Source organism: Schistocerca cancellata, chromosome 8 (assembly GCF_023864275.1).
Source record: "Schistocerca cancellata isolate TAMUIC-IGC-003103 chromosome 8, iqSchCanc2.1, whole genome shotgun sequence".
Classification (NCBI taxonomy): Eukaryota; Metazoa; Arthropoda; class Insecta; order Orthoptera; family Acrididae; genus Schistocerca; species Schistocerca cancellata.
This window is the reverse complement of record NC_064633.1, coordinates 393,360,637-393,384,805: the sequence shown is the minus strand read 5'-3', so window position 1 is coordinate 393,384,805 and position 24,169 is coordinate 393,360,637.

Genomic DNA, 24,169 nt, shown 5'->3' with positions numbered 1-24,169 from the left:
TGGGGCGTGAGGTCTCCACAGTACATCGATGTTGTCGCCAGTGGTCGGCGAAAGGTGCACGTGCCCGTCGACCTGGGACCGGACCGCAGCGACGCACGGATACACGCTGTAGTATACAGAGAAGTTGCAGCATTAGAAAATTGTAGCGAAATGCAGGAAGATCTGCAGCGGATAGGCACTTGGTGCAGGGAGTGGCAACTGACCCTTAACATAGACAAATGTAATGTATTGCGAATACATAGGAAGAAGGATCCTTTATTGTATGATTATATGATAGCGGAACAAACACTGGTAGCAGTTACTTCTGTAAAATATCTGGGAGTATGCGTGCGGAACGATTTGAAGTGGAATGATCATATAAAATTAATTGTTGGTAAGGCGGGTACCAGGTTGAGATTCATTGGGAGAGTCCTTAGAAAATGTAGTCCATCAACAAAGGAGGTGGCTTACAAAACACTCGTTCGACCTATACTTGAGTATTGCTCATCAGTGTGCGATCCGTACCAGATCGGGTTGACGGAGGAGATAGAGAAGATCCAAAGAAGAGCGGCGCGTTTCGTCACGGGGTTGTTTGGTAACCGTGATAGCGTTACGGAGATGTTTAACAAACTCAAGTGGCAGACTCTGCAAGAGAGGCGCTCTGCATCGCGGTGTAGCTTGCTCGCCAGGTTTCGAGAGGGTGCGTTTCTGGATGAGGTATCGAATATATTGCTTCCCCTACTTATACCTCCCGAGGAGATCACGAATGTAAAATTAGAGAGATTAGAGCGCGCACAGAGGCTTTCAGACAGTCGTTCTTCCCGCGAACCATACGCGACTGGAACAGGAAAGGGAGGTAATGACAGTGGCACGTAAAGTGCCCTCCGCCAAACACCGTTGGGTGGCTTGCGGAGTATAAATGTAGATGTAGATGTAGAAGACCGTAGGATCCTACGCAGTGCCGTAGGGGACCGCACCGCCACTTCCCAGCAAATTAGGGACACTGTTGCTCCTGGGGTATCGGCGAGGACCATTCGCAACCGTCTCCATGAAGCTGGGCTACGGTCCCGCACACCGTTAGGCCATCTTCCGCTCACGCCCCAACATCGTGCAGCCCGCCTCCAGTGGTGTCGCGACAGGCGTGAATGGAGGGACGAATGGAGACGTGTCGTCTTCAGCGATGAGAGTCGCTTCTGCCTTGGTGCCAATGATGGTCGTATGCGTGTTTGGCGCCGTGCAGGTGAGCGCCACAATCAGGACTGCATACGACCGAGGCACACAGGGCCAACACCCGGCATCATGGTGTGGGGAGCGATCTCCTACACTGGCCGTACACCACTGGTGATCGTCGAGGGGACACTGAATAGTGCACGGTACATCCAAACCGTCATCGAACCCATCGTTCTACCATTCCTAGACCGGCAAGGGAACTTGCTGTTCCAACAGGACAATGCACGTCCGCATGTATCCCGTGCCACCCAACGTGCTCTAGAAGGTGTAAGTCAACTACCCTGGCCGGCAAGATCTCCGGATCTGTCCCCCAATGAGCATGTTTGGGACTGGATGAAGCGTCGTCTCACGCGGTCTGCACGTCCAGCACGAACGCTGGTCCAACTGAGGCGCCAGGTGGAAATGGCATGGCAAGCCGTTCCACAGGACTACATCCAGCATCTCTACGATCGTCTCCATGGGAGAATAGCAGCCTGCATTGCTGCGAAAGGTGGATATACACTGTACTAGTGCCGACATTGTGCATGCTCTGTTGCCTGTGTCTATGTGCCTGTGGTTCTGTCAGTGTGATAATGTGATGTATCTGACCCCAGGAATGTGTCAATAAAGTTTCCCCTTCCTGGGACAATGAATTCACGGTGTTCTTATTTCAATTTCCTGGAGTGTATTTACCTTAATAGTCATAATATAAATAGCAGTTCATGACAAATTTCAAAACTCCGCCATCTCTCTCCCCACATCCACCACTGCTGGCGGCTCACCTCCAACTGCGCAACACTACGCGCTGTTCACATCCAGCTGCCGCTGCCAAACACTACAATGGCAGACAACAATGCAAACTAGCCACAGACTGCACACAGCACAGCCAGTGATTTTCATACAGAGTGCTACGTAACGTTGCCAATAAGAAAACATAAACAGCCTACTTACATACCTAATGTTGTCTTCGTGGTCTGTATGGGAAATCACCAGCTGCGACGTAGTTGCGAATTAAACAGTGTTCCAGGTACTGTCAAATGTTTTTTTTTATATTCCACTTTTTGATCACAACATAAATTCCTTCAACGACGACCGGTTTCAGTAAGTAATGACCATCTTAAGATCTTTTCTACACCATGTCCTAATGTGATAGAGCCATGACGATGACGATGCCATTACGGCTTTATCACATTAGGACACGGTGTAGAACAGATCTGAAGATAGTCATTACTTACTGATACCGGTCATCGTGGAAGGGATGTATATTGTGATCAAAGACTGGAATAAAATAACATTTGTATACGAAATGTACTTTGGCAGCAGCAGAACCGATCTTCAGTTACCCTCAAATGCCGATTCTGTAAATTGTGCTCCTCGAAAAGACCGTCGCCTTTCCTCCAGTGATTTTCGTTTGGTTTCCAGGTGCATCTACGTAATATTTGCATGGTGTTAGAACCTACCGGCAACAAATCTAGGAGTCCGCCTCTGAATTGCTTCTATCTTTAATCCGACCTGGTGCGGAACCCAAACAAAAAATGGTTCAAATAGCTCTGAGCACTATGCGACTTAACTTCTGAGGTCATCAGTCGCCTAGAACTTAGAACTAATTAAACCTAACTAACGTAAGAACGACACAAACATCCATGCCCGAGGCAGGATTCGAACCTGGGCTCGACTCCAGACTGTAGCGCCTAGAACCGCCGGCCACTCCGGAACCCAAACACTCCAACAGTATTTACCAATGGTCGCACTAGTTCTCCTCTACAAACGAACCACACTTCCCTAAAATTCTCTCAATAAACTGTAGTCGACGAATCGCTTCCCTACTACAATCCTCACAAGCCCATTTCATTTCGTATCACTCTGCAGCATTATGGCGACATGGTTAATCTGCGTGGCTGAGTCCAGCATCACAGAAATAATGCTGTACTCAACATTATAGGTTTGTTTGTCTCTACTCACCTACATTTACAGCTAGATGCCATTCATCGCACAACTAGAAATTATCTCTAAGTCATCTTGCATCCTGCTATAGCCACTCAGTGATAACACCTTCCAACACACCACAGCATCAACAGTAAACAACCGCAGACAGCTGCTTACCCTGCCCACGCTCTTGACGATGCCCTTTGAAACTTCTTTATTTAAATGTGTGTGTCTGTACTTTAATTGCTGAATGACTGAGAAGATGAAACTTCTACGTTATTTGATTGTAAAAGAGCTGAGTAAAACTGAACGTACTAAACCTACTTTCTCTTTACTTTTTCTTATCATGTCAACACTGATCCATAATATTCTAGCGCAACGCAATCTGACTGTTAAAAAAAATTACAACCTGACTTCAAATAACTAATACAAAAGAATGGCCGTGAGTAAGAAGCAAGCCTGGCAATAGCCTATACATTTCATTAACCACTTACCTCAAAAAAAATCTTCATTACGCGAAGTACTGCAATATGGCTCAAATGGCTCTGAGCACTATGGGACTCTACTTCTGAGGTCATCAGTCCCCTAGAACCTAGAACTACTTAAACCTAACTAACCTAAGGACATCACACACATCCATGCCCGAAGCAGGATTCGAATCTGCGACCGTAGCGGTCGCACGGTTCCAGACTGTAGCGCCTAGAACCGCTCGGCCACTATGGCCGGCCTACTCCAATACAGCAAGCGTCAATACTGACAGCTAAATAAATGATTCTAACTACTAAAGTCACTAACTACTAATAGGCATGTGGTTAGCAAAGGAAAGATTCTATTGCAAACCAAATAATGAGTTTTTTACCTTAATAATGCGACAAGTTCAAACACGAATATAAATCGTCAATGACACCCCGTACAAAAGTGTATAATCATGAATAATTTTCAGTCTCCAAGTCGGATTCTTTCAGATCGTTAGCCTACGCTAACACTTCAGACCTCTACCCTCCATCAATGCTAACTTCTCACATCTAACGTCCATCACTGCTGGCTGTTCACCTCCAACTGCCCAACAGCACTTCCATCATTGCTGGCGACTAACTTCCAACTGCCCAACAGTACTTTCACTACTGCTGGCGACTAACTTCCAACTGCCCAACACTACTGGCGAATAACTTCCAACAACGAGTCCAACCAGCCACAGAGTCTCTTACAAAGAAAGTGCAGTCAGAGACCCAATGCGAAGCGCTACGCAGCGCTGCCAACACAGAAGCAGCCCACTTACACCTTGTCTCTGATTAACACTCGAGGACAACATACTGGGTCTTGGAGCCACTCACATATCTGGGGAACTATTCCGTACGCTTGTGCCTTAATTAACAGTCGGGAGTGTGGCACTGTATCAAATGGTTTACGAAAATGTAGGATTGTGGAATGCGCATGGTGCTCTTCATCCATAGTTAGTAGGATATCAAGCGAGAAAAGGGCAAGCTGAGTTTCGCACGAGCGATGCTTTCTAAAATCATTGTGATTATCGGACAGAAACTTTTCCTATCAAGTAAAGTAGGATAGAGTCAAATGCTTCTAAGCCCGCACGGTATGGCATCGCCTTCATGGGATGCCATTTGCTAACGGAGGTTGTGGGCAAGCGATGTTTAATACCAGAGCCAACCGCAAACGGCTCAAGAAAGGTAGGGGTGAGGGTATTAACTGCTGTACGGGATCACTCTCCGCCATACACCGTAAAGTGGCTCGTGGAGTATAGCTGCCGACGTGGAAGCGAAGTGGAAGCTCTGTACGCTTCATCTGCCTAAGGAATGCCCTTGAAGCCGGGGCAGCACAGACTTCTCTGACGAAGGATGTGACAAAACAGAAGAAGAACAACAGAGAAAGTGTTTCCCTGGCAACCAGTCAGCGCCAAAAAGGAACAGTGGCGGCTGCTACACGACGTCCATATTTTGTGCAGAGTTCAGTTCGGGCTCAGAAGTTGGACGTAATAAAAATGCCGCGCGGCGACTCGACTCGCCCTTCCCTTAAACGCGATACACGCCCGAGGAGAGTAATGGCGCAAGTTAAAAAGTTGCGAGATCTCTTTTCGGTTTCCGAGGGCGGCTACTTTAAATGCGGCGGCGATATTTCACGGCCCGCGTCCGCCGGACATTCATTTGGCAGCGAGGCGTCAGGTGACGTCCGCTCCGCAAATTACCCGACTCTCCTCTCGCGCTCCCGACAGCTTTATTATAAATTTCTCCCCACACCCGCAGTCCAGTGGACCCGCAGCGGCTACCGGGGGGCCGTGGGAAACGTTTTATCTCTTAAACTGATGCCGAGGATCCCCGGGAACACGGGCTGTGAATTAATTTCCTCTAACGCATAATAAAAGCGGACAATTTGGATGGGCTATAACTCAAAAGGATTGCGGTAATTTTAAAGCGAAGCGGAAGCAATTGTCCGCGCTTACACGAGGAGGCTTTTATCATCTAAATCAGTGCTCCGCGGTCGTGGTTTGTTTTACGCCACTATCTATGGCTCGGTCCAGGAGCAAAACCGTTCGTAGGATGGTGGCGTCGTCATTTTGCGTCCGCTACACTTCTCTATGTGGGACAGTTGCACTACGATGGATCTGTAAGAGACGAGCGTGTTGGACAGTCCCAAAAGAAATATTTGCGTTTAGATCGAGGGTGAGGATCGCTACAATTTACTATCCCGTTAACATCCTTAGTGCCCGAGTACTAGTTCTCTTGCCTTAAAACTGCTTTATTTCACCCATTTTAAACGATGCTATCGGGAAGTCAGTAAACGTGTCAATATTGATATAAATATATAAGTTACCGCACCAGCTATATTGTTTCTTGAACAACGTGGTGGCAGAATTTACGCTCATGTTAGAGTGCTATAGCAGCCACGGATAATTTCTGAAAGTGATGTCTGCGTCTGTTTCCTTACAGTCATCTTATCCTAGTCCCATTCTCTCTCTCTCTCTCTCTCTCTCTCTCTCTCCATCCGAACAGTCCTTGGAATGCCCAACGGTACCGACCGGCCGCCGTGTCATCCTCAGCCTACGGGCGTCACTGGATGCAGATACGAAGGGGCACTTCGTCAGCACACAGCTATCCCGGCCGTATGTCAGTATACAAGACCGGAGGCGCCACTTCTCAATCACGTAGCTCCTCGGTTCGCCTCACAAGGGCTGAGTGTACCCCTCTTGCCAACAGCGCTCGGTAGATCGGATGGTCACCCATCCAAGTGCTGGCCTACACCGACAGCGCTTAACTTCTGAGATCTGACGGCAACCGGTGTTACCATAATGGCAAGGCCGTTGGCTTCATAGTCCCACTACAGCTGAATTTAAATAGCGCCACAGTTAGAGAGCATTTTTATGGATATGCTTGCAGGTATTCTGCATCTTCCACAGCAAAGAAATTCATGCACATGCACCATACTATTCATAGTATTTAGTTATATTTAATGATAACGTACCATAAAGATGTTCTGACAGGACTACTTTCCGTTCTTGGTAAGTCAAAGAAAGTGTATTTTAGTGGATTTCGCTTTTCATTTCACTCTAGCTTTCAATTATAGCTGCTATTACTAACAGTTAGGACTATGCTATAATAACACTGTTGTGTATTTACTTTCATTTCTTTTTCTACTCTGTTACATATGATCTCTGTGGCTACAGTTACGAGGAACTTTCAGTAACTGATACAACGCTTTTTTTTTATCTGCCGTTTCTTCTCGAACATCGTGGAACAAAACTGTTTCGGTCCCTATAGTTTCGTAAAGTTCTGACAGGTGGCTGTATCTAGTCTTTAAAATGGTGTCTATAACGAAGAGGCATTCCAAGCAGAGTTTCTTTTGGTGGAAAACAAGAATATCTCAAATATTCTTAGACACTTGGAGAATGTCTACAGAGACCTGGCAGTGAACAAATGCAGGGCGAGTCGTTGGACGAGGCATCTGTCTGACCTCCGGCGTGTCGGACGGCCGCACAAAGCTCTGACTCGTGCAGTGTTGGAACGCCCGGACACTCTCATTCGAGGCCATTAGTGGATCACTATCAGACGCCTCGCAGCACAAATGGACGTCTCTGTCGGCAGTGCTGACACACTCGTCCACCAGTTGGGGATCTCAAAAGCTTGTGCCTCCTGGGTGCCTCGGCACCTAATAGAAGACCATAAAAAACAACGAAACACCATCTGTGTTGAATTGCTTGCGCATTACCAGGCTAATCCTGATGTTTTTTGTAGTAAATCGTCGCAGGTGGCGAAACTTGGGTTCGTCACTTCGAGTCCGACACAAAACGGAAATCCAAGTTAATAGAGCCACACCACCTCTCCTATGAAGCAAAGACACAAAGTCGCACTCACAGGCGGTAAAATCTTGGAGACAGTCTTCTGGAACTCTGAAGCGGTTGTTGTGGTGCACCAGTAAACTCAGAAGTGTACTGTGCTACCCTCATGAAATTAAGAAAGTATTTCATCGTGTCTGTCACCATAAAAATGCAAAGATACTTCTCCTTCTTCAATGCCTCACCCAAGTCTGCGCACCCTAGAGGAGGTCACAAAACGTTATCGGGATGTCTTCCTCATCGGCCTACAGGCCGAACCTGGCATCTTCCAACTTTCATCTGTTTGGCCCAAGGAAGGATGCACTCCGCGGGAAGCAGTACGTGGATAATTGGGAGGCTATTCACGCAGCGTCACCCAATAGAGTGGTACCACGCTACAGGCCCGCGCAGTAAGGTGGCGTAAGGCCGTCGCATTGAACGGAAATTATGTGGAAAAACAGTATTTTATAGCCATAAGAATTGGGTTTTATACGGTGTATTGTGATTCTGAATAAAACCAACCTGCTTCCAGAGAAAAATGTGTTGCATTAGTTACTGAACGAGCCTCAAAGATACAAGAAATGTTTTGAAAAACCGACAAAATTTATTGATTAAATAGAGAAACATTCGAAAATTTAATAGATTCACTACGTAGCTTATCATTTACAATTCTTTTTTGCTGATTATTTGTTGTGTAAAATCTCCTGCAGTCGAACTACTACATGTGATTTAGTTTAAGAGATGGAAAATCTTAAGACAGTCAACTATGTTTCTGATTTAATTACAGGGATTTTATGAGTATTACTATGGCTGAGTTTTGTGAACTGATTGTGTGTTTCGATGTGTCCACTTCATCTAATAAGAAAATTTATACCAATCTGTGCATGCGTTGAGTGATTTTAGATTAAGCTTCTGCTCTGTAGTAACTTAGTATCTCTTGTTTCAGCAATGACTGAAGGAGGAATTGCATTATGATTTTCCTCAGTACAACATACTGAGAACATCAAATTAAGGATTTGGGACTTTCCTGTCTTCATCTACTTCGATGCCAATATGACTAAAAAAAAACAACGGTTTTGCTTGAATTGTCTGCTAATAGCGCTATATTCGAATTTAAACTTATTCCGACGCTTTCCTCAGTTTTTTTTTCTTTCGAATAGCAAAACCTGCAGATAATCGTGTAGCATTATGTACCCGGTAGCTCTTTAGTCATAGGCTGATCATGTAATCACATCACAGAGAAAGAAATTCCTTTGTAGAATGAGTGAGTGCAACAGTGCAGCGTTCCCTTCCAACCAGCTCCTCTTGCCTTTCTACTCGCCGACGACATCCCACCCAGCTGCTGTCGGGCCAGAATCATGGAGGTGCGACGAAATGGGAGCTGTCATCCGCCCTTCCGCTTCCGTTAAACTGTGTTTTATTAAATTTTTCTCTTTCCGAGGGTGCGACGCCCAGAGAACATTCATATTACACTGAACTCAGAAACGTAAAAATCAGTGCAGTTGAAGCGGAACTCAGCCTTGTGAATTAGTACAGAATTCAACAGAAACGCACTACAATCTTAGGTCATAAATCCACTTATTACGCTTCTATTGTAACAACTGTTAAAATCCTCGAAAATACGAACACAGTGGATAGGCCTACATGTACCGAGTTCTGCAAACGAGAAGAAGTTTGTAAACCACAAATTAACGTTTGAGGTAGTTCAATAGTTTCTTTCTGTTTCAAAGCCTACAAAAGCCTTTCTATCTACTCTACTTCAAAGCTTACAAAAGTCAAGCGAAGGATACCAGCATTTATCAACCTTTTTTTTAGTTTATCCATTATTTGGTCATGATTAGCTAGTTTTGGACTCGTGGCACTATTCAAGTGATATCGACACAACATACAATTTATACGCAGTATAAAACACATAATATACAACTCAGCATTGTGATGTTTTAAAAATAACTAAAAGTTGAGGGAGAACTTCCTTGTGCCATTATTATAACAGATTAAATCCTCTTACATATACACTGAAGTGGCAAAGAAACTGGTACACTTGCCTGATATCGTGTAAGGCCCCCGCGAGCACACAGAAGTGCCGCAACACGACGTGGCATGGACTCGACTAATGTCTGGAGTAGTGTTGGAGTGAATTGAAACCATAAATCCTGCAGAGATGTCCATGAATCTGTAATAGTACAGGGGGATGGAGATCTCATTTGAACAGCACGTTGCAAGGCATCCTAGATATGATAAATAATGTTCACGTCTGGGGAGTGTGGTGGGAAGCGGAAGTGTTTAAGCTCAGAAGAGTGCTCCTGGAGCCACTCTGCAGCAATTCTGGATGTGTGGGCTGTCGCATTGTCCTGCTCGTATTGCCCAAGTCCGTCGGAATGCACAATGGACATGAATGGATGCAGGTGATCAGACAGGATGCTTACGTAAGTGTCACCTGTCAGAGTCGTATTTAGAGGTGTCAGGGGTCCCATATTACTCCAACTGCACACACCAGACACCATTACAGAGCCTGCACCAGCTTGAACAGTCCCCTGCTGACATGCAGGGCCCATGGATTCATGAGGTTGTCTCCATACCCCTACACGTCCCTCCGCTCGACACAATTTGAAACGATCAGGTAGCATGTTTCCAGTCGTCAACAGTCCAATTTCAGTGTTGACGGGCCCAGTCATCAAGGGTAGAAGAGTGGGCCTTCGCCTCCGAAAGACCATATCGATTATGTTTCTTTGAATGGTTCGCATGCTGACACTTGTTGATGGCCCAGCATTGAAATCTACACCAATTTGCAGAAGGGTTACTATTCTGTCACGTAGAATTGTTTTCTTCTGTCGCCTTGGTCTTGTTCTTGGAGGATGTTTTTCCGGCCGCAACGAAGTCGGAGATTTGATGTTTCACCGAATTCCTGATATTCACTGTACAGTCGTAAAAAGGTCGTACGAGAAAATCCCCACTTCATCACTGTCTCGGAGATGTTATTTCCCAACTCTCGTCGCCAATTGTAACACCATGTTCATACTCACTTAAATCTTGGTAACTTGCCATTGTAGCGGCAGTAATCGTTCTAAGAACTGTGGCAGACACTTGTTGTCTTATACAAGCGCTGCCGACCACACCTTTGTATTCCTCATGTTTAAATATCTATATATTCGAATATGCATGCCAATACCAGTTTCTTTGACGCTTCAATGTATGACAATAGTTAACTAGAATAAACGTAAGAGTCTATCTCACAGGCAAACAGAACCAGAAAAAAGTTATGCGAGCACACTGTTCCCAGATGTTAAATGAACGCGAAAAGAACATAATATAACGCATAACTTGCCCAGTATACGATTTCAAAACACAGTATCGAAATAAGTCAAACAATACACGGAAGTCAGCGCAACAGAATTAATAATGTAAAGTGTGCTAAGTTCATAAATGTCATTGAAACTACGCCCCATTTCATCATTTTATTTCAAGAAGCAGCTAGTAAGTAAAAACGAGGAAAATGCCACAGCACATTTTAACGATTTTTCTTTGTAGCCGCAGTTTTCTATTTATAAAAAGTGTTAGTGTCATCTTGCTACTATTCTAACTACAGTACATAACATTAACAAAAATACTTAATAATATGGGTATTTGATGTGTATTATACTGATACAAAATTGCAGAATCGGCTCTGAATGGTATTTGCATTACTTTAATATGTCGGAAGTAATAAGAACTGCATAATGACATTAGTGGTTTCGTGACCCATTACTGCAGATAGCGCTATTCTGGAGGAATGTCCACATCCAACTGTGGGAGATTAAACCACTCTCCCCTTTTTCTTTTCTTGCCTCAATGAAATGGCGGTCGTACGTCAGACGAATCATTTCGTCCTGAAATTAATAACACTCGAAGCAAAATTTTTCCTCTCTTGAAATTATACTGTTTCATTTGGCTACCACCCTACTTCCGTAAGAACAGTGACTACTACACTAAATTAAGAAAAAGCAACTCACTGCCTTACGTAATTGTATTATAGGCATAGCGTCTTTCCATGCAGTTTAACTTTTACTCCCGTCAATGGCCTTAATTTACAGAAACAGAGATGTCCTTGTAGCACTGACTGAAATAATATAAAACGGTTGACTGTTTCTGATGTTGTTAGGACGTAGAACTCATCTTTGGAAGCAGTCGGGCTTTCCTAGTATAGGTTTTGTATGGTTTTCCTTAATCAAAGGGGAAAATGCCGAGAACGTTTCTTCAACAACCCCACGGTCGATTTCCTTAGCTCCTTTTCGCCGATTAGTACCGTCGTTCCCGCCTGCCTTCAGTCTGATTGCAAATAATATGTGGGTTATTTTTCATTAAATGAACTGGTATCGCATCAGAGTTCCTAATCTGTTCTGAGAAACAAAGTGGCGGAGCGCATATAAACAAAGTTCAGGGAATTCCCTGACCATCTTATTTGAGACACAAGGAACAATGTGTGTGTGTGTGGACTCGTTCTTTCGTGACCTTTTCGTATTAATGGATCAGCTTGCGACACCTATATAAAAGCATAAAACTTCCTTGTATTCGTATGTCTATATTATCTCCCCTGATGTCATTACAGTGCTTCCTAACAATCTGCTGTTGTGTCATGTCTTTAGGTTAGTTAGGTTTAGGTAGTTCTAAGTTCTAGGGGACTGATGACCATAGATGTTAAGTCCCATAGTGCTCAGAGCCATTTTAACAATCTGCTGCGTTACCGTGATAAAAGTTACGAAATAGCGATATGCTCATACATAGATGACCGTAGCATCGTGTACACGAGGTATAAAAGAGCAGCGCATTGTCGGAGCTGTTATTGCATCCAGGTGATTCATGTGAAAACGTTTCCAAATTGATTATGGACGCACTAAGGAAATTAACAGACTCAGAACGTGGAATGGTAGTTGGAACTAGACGTATGGGACACTCCATTCGACCATTTCGGAAATCGTTAGGGAATTCAATATTCCGAGCTCCACAACGTCAAGAGTGTGCCGAGAACACCAAATATCAGGTATAACCTCTCACTATGGACAACGCAGTGGCCGACGGCCTTCACGTAAAGACCGAGAGTTGTGGCGTTTGAGTAGAATTGTCAGTGCTAACAGACAACCAATACTGTTTGCAATAACCGCAGAAATCAATGTGGGACGTACGACGAACGTATGCGTCAGGTCAATGTGGCGTTAATGGGCTATGGCAGCAGACTTCCGACGTGAGTGCATTTTGCTAAATTGCCCGCAGCGTCTCTCCTGAGCTAGTGACCATATTCGTTGGAGCCTAGATGACTGGAAAACCGTGGCCTATTCAGATGAGACCTGATTTCAGTTGGTAAGAGCAGACTCCACGAAGTCATGGACCCAAGTTGTCAATAATGCACTGTGCAAGCTGATAGTGGCTCTACAATGGTGTGGGCTGTGTTTACATGGAATGGACTGAGTCCTCTGGTCCGATTTTTTCCACGCTGGTGATCATCCATTCAGGTCCATCACATATGTTCGTCATATATTTTGTTTTTTGAATAGAGAAGTCCAACTGTTTCAGCAATTTTTGACAAGCTGTTGATCTTGTTGACTGCTGACGCTATGTTGTTATCAAAAATGGCTAGGTCATCCGCAAAGGCCAAGCAGTCAGTGTACACCCCTTTGTTCTTAGGACCAAGACTGAACCGCTCTTCATTTGTTTCTTCTTGGCTAACAACTTTCTCCACTATTGAATGACCTTTTCCAAGACGCAGTTGAAAAGGAGTGGGGATAGTCCACCTTCTTGTCTTACGTCCGTTCTGATTGTAAAGGATTCTGAAGTCTCACCCATAAATTTTGTTTTTGACACTGTGTTAGTGAGAGTTTGTTTGATCAGTTTTCTTGATGTGTCATCCATCCCAAACTCGTCCAAAATAATCATTAATGCCTCTCTGTCGATGGAGTCATGTGCCTTCTGAAAATCAACGAACACGACCACGTAGTTATTTCCTTCAGTTTTTTTTTGTACCTGATGATGTTCTTCAGGTTAAAGATCTGTTCTGGGCAAGAACGGCCCTTTCGGAAACCAGCTTGATATTCCCCAATCAGTTGGTCAAGATGACCTATTCTGTTCTGTTTTGCTTTGGAGAGAATCTTATATGGAACAGATACTAATGAGATGCCCGTATAGTTATTGACATTCTTTTTGTCGCCTCTTTTGTGTAGAGGATGGAATAAAGCTGGCTGCCATTCAGTTGGTATCATCAGACGAGTTAAGAATTTCAGGTATCTCAGTGAAGTCATACAGGAGAATGGATTAGAAAAAGAAGCAATTAATGTCATGATGAGGAACTTAGACCAGGCATACCAACTGAAAAAGAATACCTATAGCAAAAAGTCTATGAGTATAGGGGATAAGTTCCGACTTTATAATGCAGTTGCAAAACCTGAGGGCTTATATGCGTCCGACACTAGACAGTAGAAATTAGACAAGATCAAGCTGAGCGACTGGATAAGCGATAGAGTACGATACCAAGGAAAATTCTAGGTAATAGATGGGTTGATGGACAATGGCGAATGAGAGCCAGTGAGGACTTGTATAGCAAAACAGAACCAATCACAGCATCCGTTAAGAAGAGACGATTGTTATTTTACGCTCATCTCATGAGGATGGACGGTGACCGCCTAACAAAAAGAATACTGAGTTTCATCAAATCTAACAAGACCGAGATGGTTCGGAGAATGTGAAAAAGGTCTTAGGCAAATTGGTATCTCAGACAGAATTTCCTGACAGGAACAAATTTAGAAGATTGGTAAACAACTACTAAAGTTTTAAAATGGCATCAACATTAAAAAAAAGACGAAGAGGACCTATGTCTAAAGAGCATAAACAGTCACTTCTCGGTGGGCTCAGAAGATACTGGCAGGAAGTCAAAGCTGGAAAAAGAGCAGTACCTAGACACTAAAATGTAATTGGTTGTTTCCACTCAGTCCATAGGCTCAATTCGAAATAAAAAAATAAAAATAGAAAAAATACTTGGAGGGGGAGCTAAGTAGTGCAACAGTTTCTGAGTGGTGTAATGTAATCTCAGTGACTGGGATACCTCACGTTCAGCTTCCTGTACGCATTAGCTTCGGGAACTCCATGGCTCTAAGAGGAAATCGGCGGCGTGCTGGAGTACATACTGAAGATACAGACTCGCTCTCAAATGCGACTTCGTATCCGAACACAATTCAGCTTCTAAAACAAGGATAAGCCGGTGAGTTTTTTCCCCACGAGTGCTCTGATTGGTATGATGCAGCCTGTCCCGAATTACTGTCTTGTGATAACCTTTTCATTCCAGCGTCCTGAGTAGTTTTTAGCATGTAAGACTCCTCAAGTACTAACGAACTTACACTCTAATGTGAGTGAAAAAAGTAAAAGCCGAAGCACTACGTAGGGATTATCCGGATGGGATGAAAATAGGTGGATGTGATGTACATGTACAGACAAACATGTTATTAAAATTTCAGAAAAAGTGCATGATTTGTTCAAGAGAAGGAGCTTAACAAATTGAGCAAGTCAATAACGCGTTGGTCCACCTCCGACACTTATGCAAGCACTTATTCCTGTTGGTATTGATGGACAGAGCTGTTTGATGTCCTCTTGAAGATTATCGTGCCAAATTATGCCAACCTGGCGAGTTAAATCGCCGTAATACGGTGCTGTTTGGAGGGCCCTGCTCATCATCTTTGAAACGTTCTCAACTATGGAGAGATCCAGCAACCTCGCTGATCAAGGTGAGAGGCACCCACATGCCTTGCTCGTACTGTGGCATCAAGAAGTCAGGCCTGCAAGATGAGTGGTCTGCCAAGCGAGTGGATTCATTTTTACTTATCAAGCAACATGAGCTCTAGTTTCACAACTAAGTTACAAATTATTCCCCTGTTTGAATATTACGCAACGGATAACGCACATTACTGACAGTCAGTCAGTAATTTACACATGTCTGGCTGTTCACTACGCACTGGCAATACCACATTTTTTTCTTACCCAACGGCTTTGAACACCACGTGGCCATCGCACTGAATATGAATGGCACACACATTATAAATTATGGATATCATGACAAGATACTATTCGAAGGAAAAGGCCACCAATCTTTTTCTTTTCACTATCTTTTTTATTCCGATAAATTCTATAACCTAAAGACACCATTACAGTTTTCTAAAACAATTACACATGAGAAACTCCGCCCAGAGGGCATGACTTTACATTGGTGATTCTCTATCTTGTGGTCTCGTAATTATTTAACGCTACAGTGCACTTTCTGGATAAGATGGTGGATCTTTTGCTATACCTCACACTTTGACTCTCACAACCATCATCACGAAACTTTCCTCCAGACCGAGCGGTACAAAAATGAACATGCATAACCCACTGCCTCTGTACCTATCTTGCTATTCTCCCATGCAAACCACACATACTTAAATTACATGAAATACACTACACTGACAACATACAATACAAAGAATAGTCACAACGTTATAATCACATCACTTTCAGCTTTCCCACTTCAATTAATATTCATCCAAGTTCCACACGACACTGCCCCACTTCGTAACTTTCCTTTCCTACTACGACCTCTGGAGGATATACGCACGTCTTCCTGTGCAATGCAAGCCAAGTGGCGTTGCTGGATAGACGGCTGACTCACCTTGCTTCTCTCTCAGAGTATTATAGTTTGAATCAAGCGTCACACGGAAACATAACACGCAAAGTAATCTTAAGAACATATTCGTCACACACGCGAGTCCTCAACTGATACCATGGACGAGTACTTCTCTTTATCCTTTGTCTCATACACAGATTGAGACTCACACAGTACTCACCACGTGGAAGTACTCGTCTCTTAATTTCAAGTCCTGCACACGCCATTTCTTAAATATTTCCAACTTACAGTACACACGCTAGTAATTCAGCTTAACTTAAGCACTCGGAAGTATTTCAACTAATTGTTACACGTGGTTTCATAGTGACCGTTGGTCACTTCCGAAGATTACTACGATTCCCTTAATATTACGTGCCTGACATTTAATTCTCCCCACAAAAGTTCCTGAAATAGAGAAATTATTATTCCAAACTACTCTTAAGTATTTCACATGCATACCATGTCTCCACTCTTTTGTCTTTACGGAGCACACCTAAGACAGGTCTTACCAACACTAGATCCAGCGGCAGAGTGCTGAAACATGGCCATTCTTCAGGTCATCTCGCACCTCCGTCGAGGTGGGAGAAGACCATGCTACCCATTGGTCAGCCACATTTCAGGCGCTCAAAGCTCAGGTAAATTTCATCTCTTTGGTTCCACCAAAGGTGACCAAAGGACCGTCTCAAAGATAATCATATATGCACGTTCACTATCTGTGGTTAGCAGACGACCATACATTCATTCATTTCGCAGATCTCACCAAACTGGATGTAGGGATTTATTTTGTGGGAGTGCACATGTGATCAGATAAATAAATACATTGTCATTCTTTCCTACACTGGTATCCGGCTTCGGTGAATTAAGTGAAATTGAGTTATTATTACAAAAATATGTTGTTCTGACAAGAATAACGAAGAATGTCGTACCTATTTTCAATGTCGGGCGGTACTGTACCCTTCCAAAGGTAGGTTTGGAAAGCAAGAAGAAGCTCTCGCCGTGTGCAAGGCGGGCATTATACTACAGAAATATAGGCCCAGGATGCCTTGCCATGAAGGGCAACAAAACGGGCCACAGAAAATCGTCGACGTACCACTGTACTGAAAGGGTGCCTGAGATACCAACCAAAGGGGGTCCTGCTATGAAATTAAATGGCACCTCAGACAGTCATTCCTCGCAGTCACGATTATGCACGCCCACAGGTGGCGAGAGGTCATACTGCTTGTCTTCATGCTTGCTAAGCCCCACCTTGGCTAGTAAGGTTGCCAGATCTCTTCGGAATTGAGAACATTTGGAGCACTATGGGCATGGCCATCAAAACAGTTTGAGATTTTGACGATCTAACTCGCCATTCGGACAGAATTTGGCACGATATCCCTCAACAGAACACCCAAAAACACTGTCAGTCAGTGACAGGCCGAATAACTCCTTGCATAGGGGCCAGAGGTGGAACAATGCGTTACTGACTTGCTCAATTTGTGAAGCTCTTTCTCTTGAAAAAATCAACCAGTTTTTCAGAAATTGTAATCATTTGTTGGTTTATGCAAGTACAAATTCCTTCATGGTGCGTCGTTTTCTCCGTCTTTCTCTTTTTTCTCCCAGAATTTATTTCTGATGTCGTATCACCTGTCATATTATTCTCTCCCTTGTTATTGTCAATGTTTTCCATATTTTCTTCGCTTCTGCGAATAAGTTCCGCATTTCTTCTTAGTTGTTCAACATCCGTCTATAGCTTCGAGCTTCTTTATTTGCACTTTTCCCGAAGTTCATGATTCACTTTCGTACAGCGCTGTGCTCAAAAAGTACATCTCAGAAATTTCTTCCTCTAATTAAGGCTGATATTTCATACTACTGCCTTCCCTTGCCTAGGAATGCTCAATTTTTCTGTGGACGTATGCCTTTATGTCCTCCTTGTTTCGTCCATAATGAGACATTTTCCTTACAAGGTAGCAGAATTCCTTACTTTTTCTACATCTTGGTTCCCAATACTGATGTTAAGTTTATCGCCATTCTCATTTCTATTACTCCTCAACACTTTTTTATTTATTCATTTTACAGTCAATCTGTAAGGCATGCTCAATACAATGTTCATTACATTCGACAGATCCTCCAGTTCTACTGCACTTCTACTGATGATAGCATTGTTATCAGCAAATCTTATCATCGATATCCTTTCACCCTGAATCTTCGCCGCACACCTGAACTTTTATTTCGTCATTGCTTCTTTGTTGTCTAGAGTGGACAGTAGGGGTGAACGACGAGATACCTGGGTATACCATTCCTAATCTTATCACTTCGTTCTGGGCCATATGCTATTATTTTTCCCATCTTAATTATTTTAAATGCTGTTTATGGCAACAGTTACTAGACCTAATATCTGACATTTTATCTTAATATCGAGCTGTTCCACTCCTCTACGTGTACGCTCCTTGCTAGCAAACTGCTATGAAAATTTAATTAGTTTTCGGCATCAGGATTTTTAATGAGTAGTAGCCCTCAAAACAGTTACTCGTATTCGGTTATATCAATAACCGTGTGCCTTAACCCACAAAACGACGGTTAAAGTAATTTTTACTAGTATTTACTATAACCGACTGAAAAAAATACCGATGAAAGTTTCACAAACCTGTTGGATTTTATTATTAAATATCTGTCACTTTGATTACTAGTCTTTAGACCCACTCTGCTGAAATTACAATTCTACAAATAGGTCAGTTCGTATTCAGAAATCATTCTTTCAGTTATACGAAAAATTTTGTATGAACCACTCGCGATACTGTGTTGTCTCTCCCCTGTTAAGTGCATTATATCTTGTTGAATATCCTTAATGTGACCACGGGCCTCATGTCATACCAGCGCCCCCTTAATGCAATTAGCGCACTGCTGTCAGCGGAAGATGGACATGTAATGGAATAGCGTTACATTTCCATAGTGTGCTAATACCTGATGAAATCTGTCCACACATATTACAAAACTGGATGTACATGTATATTTATGTTCCACCTCTCTTTCTAAACTACAGGGTCGATTTCAGACAAACTTGATACAAATATCGCTTCCTACCTGGAAAGAGTTTAATAAGCCACGGCTGCAAAATACTAACACGAATTCTTTACAGACGAATAGAAAAATGGTGGAACCCGACCTCGGGGAAAATCAGTTTGGATTCCGTAGAAATGTTGGAACACGTGAGCAATACTGACCCAACGACTTTTCTTAGAAAATAGGTTAAGGAAAGGCAAGCCTGCGTTTCTAGCATTTGTAGACTTAGAGAAAGCTTTTGGAAATGTTGACTGGAATACTCTCTTTCAAGTTCTGAAGGTGGCAGGGGTAAAATACAGGGAGCGAAAGGCTATTTACAATTTGTAAAGAAACCAGAAGGCAGTTATAAGAGGCGAGGGGCATGAAAGGGTAACAGTGGTTGGAAAGGGAATGAGACAGGATTGCAGCCTATCCCCGATGTTATTCAATCTGTATATTGAGCAAGCAGTAAAGGAAACAAAAGAAAAATTCGGAGTAGGTATTAAAATCCATGGAGAATAAATAAAAACTTTGAGGTTCGCCGATGACATTGTATTTCTGTCAGAGACAGCAAAGGACCTGGAAGTGCAGTTGAACGGAATGGACAGTGTCTTGAAAGGAGGATATAAGATGAACATAAAAAAAAAGCAAAACGAGGATAATGGAATGTAGTAGAATTAAATCGGGCAATGCTGCGGAAATTAGATTATGAAATGAGACGCTTAAAGTAGTAAATGAGTTTTGCTATTTGGGGAGGAAGCTAACTGATGATGGTCGAAGTAGAGAGGATATAAAATGTAGACTGGCAATGGCAAGGAAAGCGTTTCTGAAGAAGAGAAATTTGTTAACATCGAGTATAGATTTAAGTGTCAGGAAGTCGATTATGAAAGTATTTGTATGGAGTGTAGCCATGTATGGAAGTGAAACGCGGACGACAAATAGTTTGGACAAGAAGAGAACAGAAGCTTTCGAAATGTGGTGCTACAGAAGAATGCTGAAGATTAGATGGGTAGATCATATACCTAATGAGGAGGTATTCAATAGAATTGGAGAGAAGAGAAATTTGTGGCACAACTTCACTAGAAGAAGGGATCAGTTGGTAGGGCCTATTCTGAGGCATCAAGGGATCAGCCATTTAGTGTTGGAGGGCAGCTTGGAGGGTAAAAATCCTAGAGGGAGACCAAGAGATGAATACACTAAGCAGATTCAGAAGGATGTAGCTTGCAGTAGTTACTGGGAGATGAAGAGGCTTGCTCAGGATAGAGCAGCATGGAGAGCTGCATCAAACCAGTCTCAGGACTGAAGACCACAACATCAACCTCGAAAGAATCGCTGTGGTAAGAACCACCTACTTATCAAAGGAATGGGTGTGGGGCTGGAAAAGCAGCGTAGCCCATAATGAGTGACCATCCATATTTCTGTCATTCTGTATTTGAGAGTAAGAGCACTTAGTAACATGCATCAAACCTTCCACGTAATTTCAAACCTTCAAAATACTTTTTATCGCCAACAACCTCAACAAAATAATGATAGGAAAATGTTTATCGCTTACTAGGATTTTGCTGTTCATGCAGTAAAACTGTCTTATGAAGCGTGATGTTTTAATTTACTACTTCTTCACTATTAATTGCATTAGTTCAAATTTTGTAGGCGGTACTCGCATATAATACTGAATGCACCAGCAAAATTACGTTAGTGTACGACACTGGAGGTATGACGTGATACACACAAATATTTGCGAAAAACTGCCGCAGCATCGAGGTGTTTGAATTTATTACTTCGTTGCCTCTAACGCTAATCGCATTAGTTTTGCCTGACAATATTCACACGAAAAGTGCCTACAAAAATTTGTCATCTTGCGACACATACTTCAGGAGATATTACGTGAACTACTGAGTTGCGTGAAAACTGCAACATCACGTATGACGTTTTATTGTATTACATATTTACTACTAACTCTTGCGCAACATATTTCGCAGACCGTATTCACATATTCCGCTGAATGTACTAAGAAAAACATATTACAACTCATAGCTGATAAGAAATGACCTCATTAACACAGAGATGCATGAAATACTGCCACATCATGCACGACGTTTTAATTTATTATTTAAGTACTACTGACTCTATTCACAACATATTTCGCAGACGGTATCCATATATACCACTGAACGTATCTGCAAAATTATATCATTTTACAGAACGTATTTCAGGAGATACGTTGTCATAAATATTGATCTTCGAAAAATGGAACGGCAGGGTGTGATTCGCTAAGAGGTACAGGTGAAATATATTTACAAATAGGTAATACATGTGAGAACAATTGGCATGCGCGTACGCGGACAAAGCTGTGGGTAAGAAGCTCATCCTAAACCCCTGGAACGATTTCAACCTGATTTGGTACATATTTATTTACGAACTGGAAAGATATACTGTGGAGATAAAACCACCAGCCCCTATTGCGTTGAGAGTGATAACGTGGAGAGGAAAGGGGAGAGGAGGATATGAACAGATAGCGAAGGAGACGAAAAAGATGGATACAGATGGGCAGAGGAGGAGACAGACAGAGGTAGGGGAAATGAGCAGAGAAAAGGGAGAGGAGGAGACGGAAAGAGAAATGAAATAGGATGATGTGGACAGAGACAGAGGGAAGAGGAGATGAACACAGAAAGGAGAGGTGATGAACAGGGTGAGAGGGAGGAGGGGCTCGAAATAGGTGGAGGAGGAGATGGACAGAGAGGGACAGAGCAGATGGAATGAGGGCGAAGTAATACATGGACAGAGAGAGGGGGCAAGAGGAGAGTGGGGTGCAGGAGGAGACATAGAGTGGGGTCGGTGGAGAAGGTGGACAGAGACATGTCCAGAGGAGATGTAGATAGAAGGGGGCTGAAAGAGGGGTTTACAGACAGAGGAGGAAGAAGGAAATGGAATACTAGAAGAATAAATACATTCCTGGGCAAAGCTGGATACTCAGCTCGTTAGTGAATAATTCGTTGCGAGTAGGGGGAGAAAGATATAAAATGATCGCAAAAGTACGTCCTGAATATCAACGCAGAAGCATGTCGTGATTAGCAAATGAACACTGTATTTCATTTTCATGTATTTAAAACAGTCATATTGGTGAATCTTAGACTTTTCCCAAAGAAGCAAGAGGGTTATATAGTAAAGAAATACGGGGCTCACAACAAACTTGTGACGTCACAGTAGTTAACGTGCCCAACACACATCACGAATGCTTGGCTACGTTCGGGCCTAGGGAAGCAGTATGAAAATGAAAACCGCTCCACTAAAGTCCTTAACACTGTTATACACTCCTGGAAATTGAAATAAGAACACCGTGAATTCATTGTCCCAGGAAGGGGAAACTTTATTGACACATTCCTGGGGTCAGATACATCACATGATCACACTGACAGAACCACAGGCACATAGACACAGTTAACAGAGCATGCACAATGTCGGCACTAGTACAGTGTATATCCACCTTTCGCAGCAATGCAGGCTGCTATTCTCCCATGGAGACGATCGTAGAGATGCTGGATGTAGTCCTGTGGAACGGCTTGCCATGCCATTTCCACCTGGCGCCTCAGTTGGACCAGCGTTCGTGCTGGACGTGCAGACCGCGTGAGACGACGCTTCATCCAGTCCCAAACATGCTCAATGGGGGACAGATCCGGAGATCTTGCTGGCCAGGGTAGTTGACTTACACCTTCTAGAGCACGTTGGGTGGCACGGGATACATGCGGACGTGCATTGTCCTGTTGGAACAGCAAGTTCCCTTGCCGGTTTAGGAATGGTAGAACGATGGGTTCGATGACGGTTTGGATGTACCGTGCACTATTCAGTGTCCCCTCGACGATCACCAGTGGTGTACGGCCAGTGTAGGAGATCGCTCCCCACACCATGATGCCGGGTGTTGGCCCTGTGTGCCTCGGTCGTATGCAGTCCTGATTGTGGCGCTCACCTGCACGGCGCCAAACACGCATACGACCACCATTGGCACCAAGGCAGAAGCGACTCTCATCGCTGAAGACGACACGTCTCCATTCGTCCCTCCATTTACGCCTGTCGCGACACCACTGGAGGCGGGCTGCACGATGTTGGGGCGTGAGCGGAAGACGGCCTAACGGTGTGCGGGACCGTAGCCCAGCTTCATGGAGACGGTTGCGAATGGTCCTCGCCGATACCCCAGGAGCAACAGTGTCCCTAATTTGATGGGAAGTGGCAGTGCGGTCCCCTACGGCACTGCGTAGGATCCTACGGTCTTGGCGTGCATCCGTGCGTCGCTGTGGTCCTGTCCCAGGTCGACGGGCTCGTGCACCTTCCGCCGACCACTGGCGACAACATCGATGTACTGTGGAGACCTCACGCCCCACGTGTTGAGCAATTCGGCGGTACGTCCACCCGGCCTCCCGCATGCCCACTATACGCCCTCGCTCAAAGTCCGTCAACTGCACATACGGTTCACGTCCACGCTGTCGCGGCATGCTACAAGTGTTAAAGACTGCGATGGAGCTCCGTATGCCACGGCAAACTGGCTGACACTGACGGCGGCGGTGCACAAATGCTGCGCAGCTAGCGCCATTCGACGGCAACACCGCGGTTCCTGGTGTGTCCGCTGTGCCGTGCGTGTGATCATTGCTTGTACAGCCCTCTCGCAGTGTCCGGAGCAAGTATGGTGGGTCTGACACACCGGTGTCAATGTGTTCTTTTTTCCATTTCCAGGAGTGTATGTTATTGGGAACTTGACTGTACTTCAACTTGCAGCTATGAAATATTAAACGGCCGTGAAATAACTCGCTTCCCTCCGGAGACGGTCGCTGCCCCTCGTAAGATATGTTGTGTGCTGTGACGCACACCACAGGGCTCGTCATCTCGTTGGCTGCAGAAAGGCATTAGGTCTGTTAACTAACCAACATTTTCCCCTAGGTCCCTGGTTGTTTTCTTTCCTGTTTGCCTTTTCTACGGGGGAACAGCGCTGGTATAGGATTAGAGGACTGACGTCGTTTTCGTTTCGGAACGCCTTTTCTTTCGGAAGAGCAGTTCGGCAGACAGAG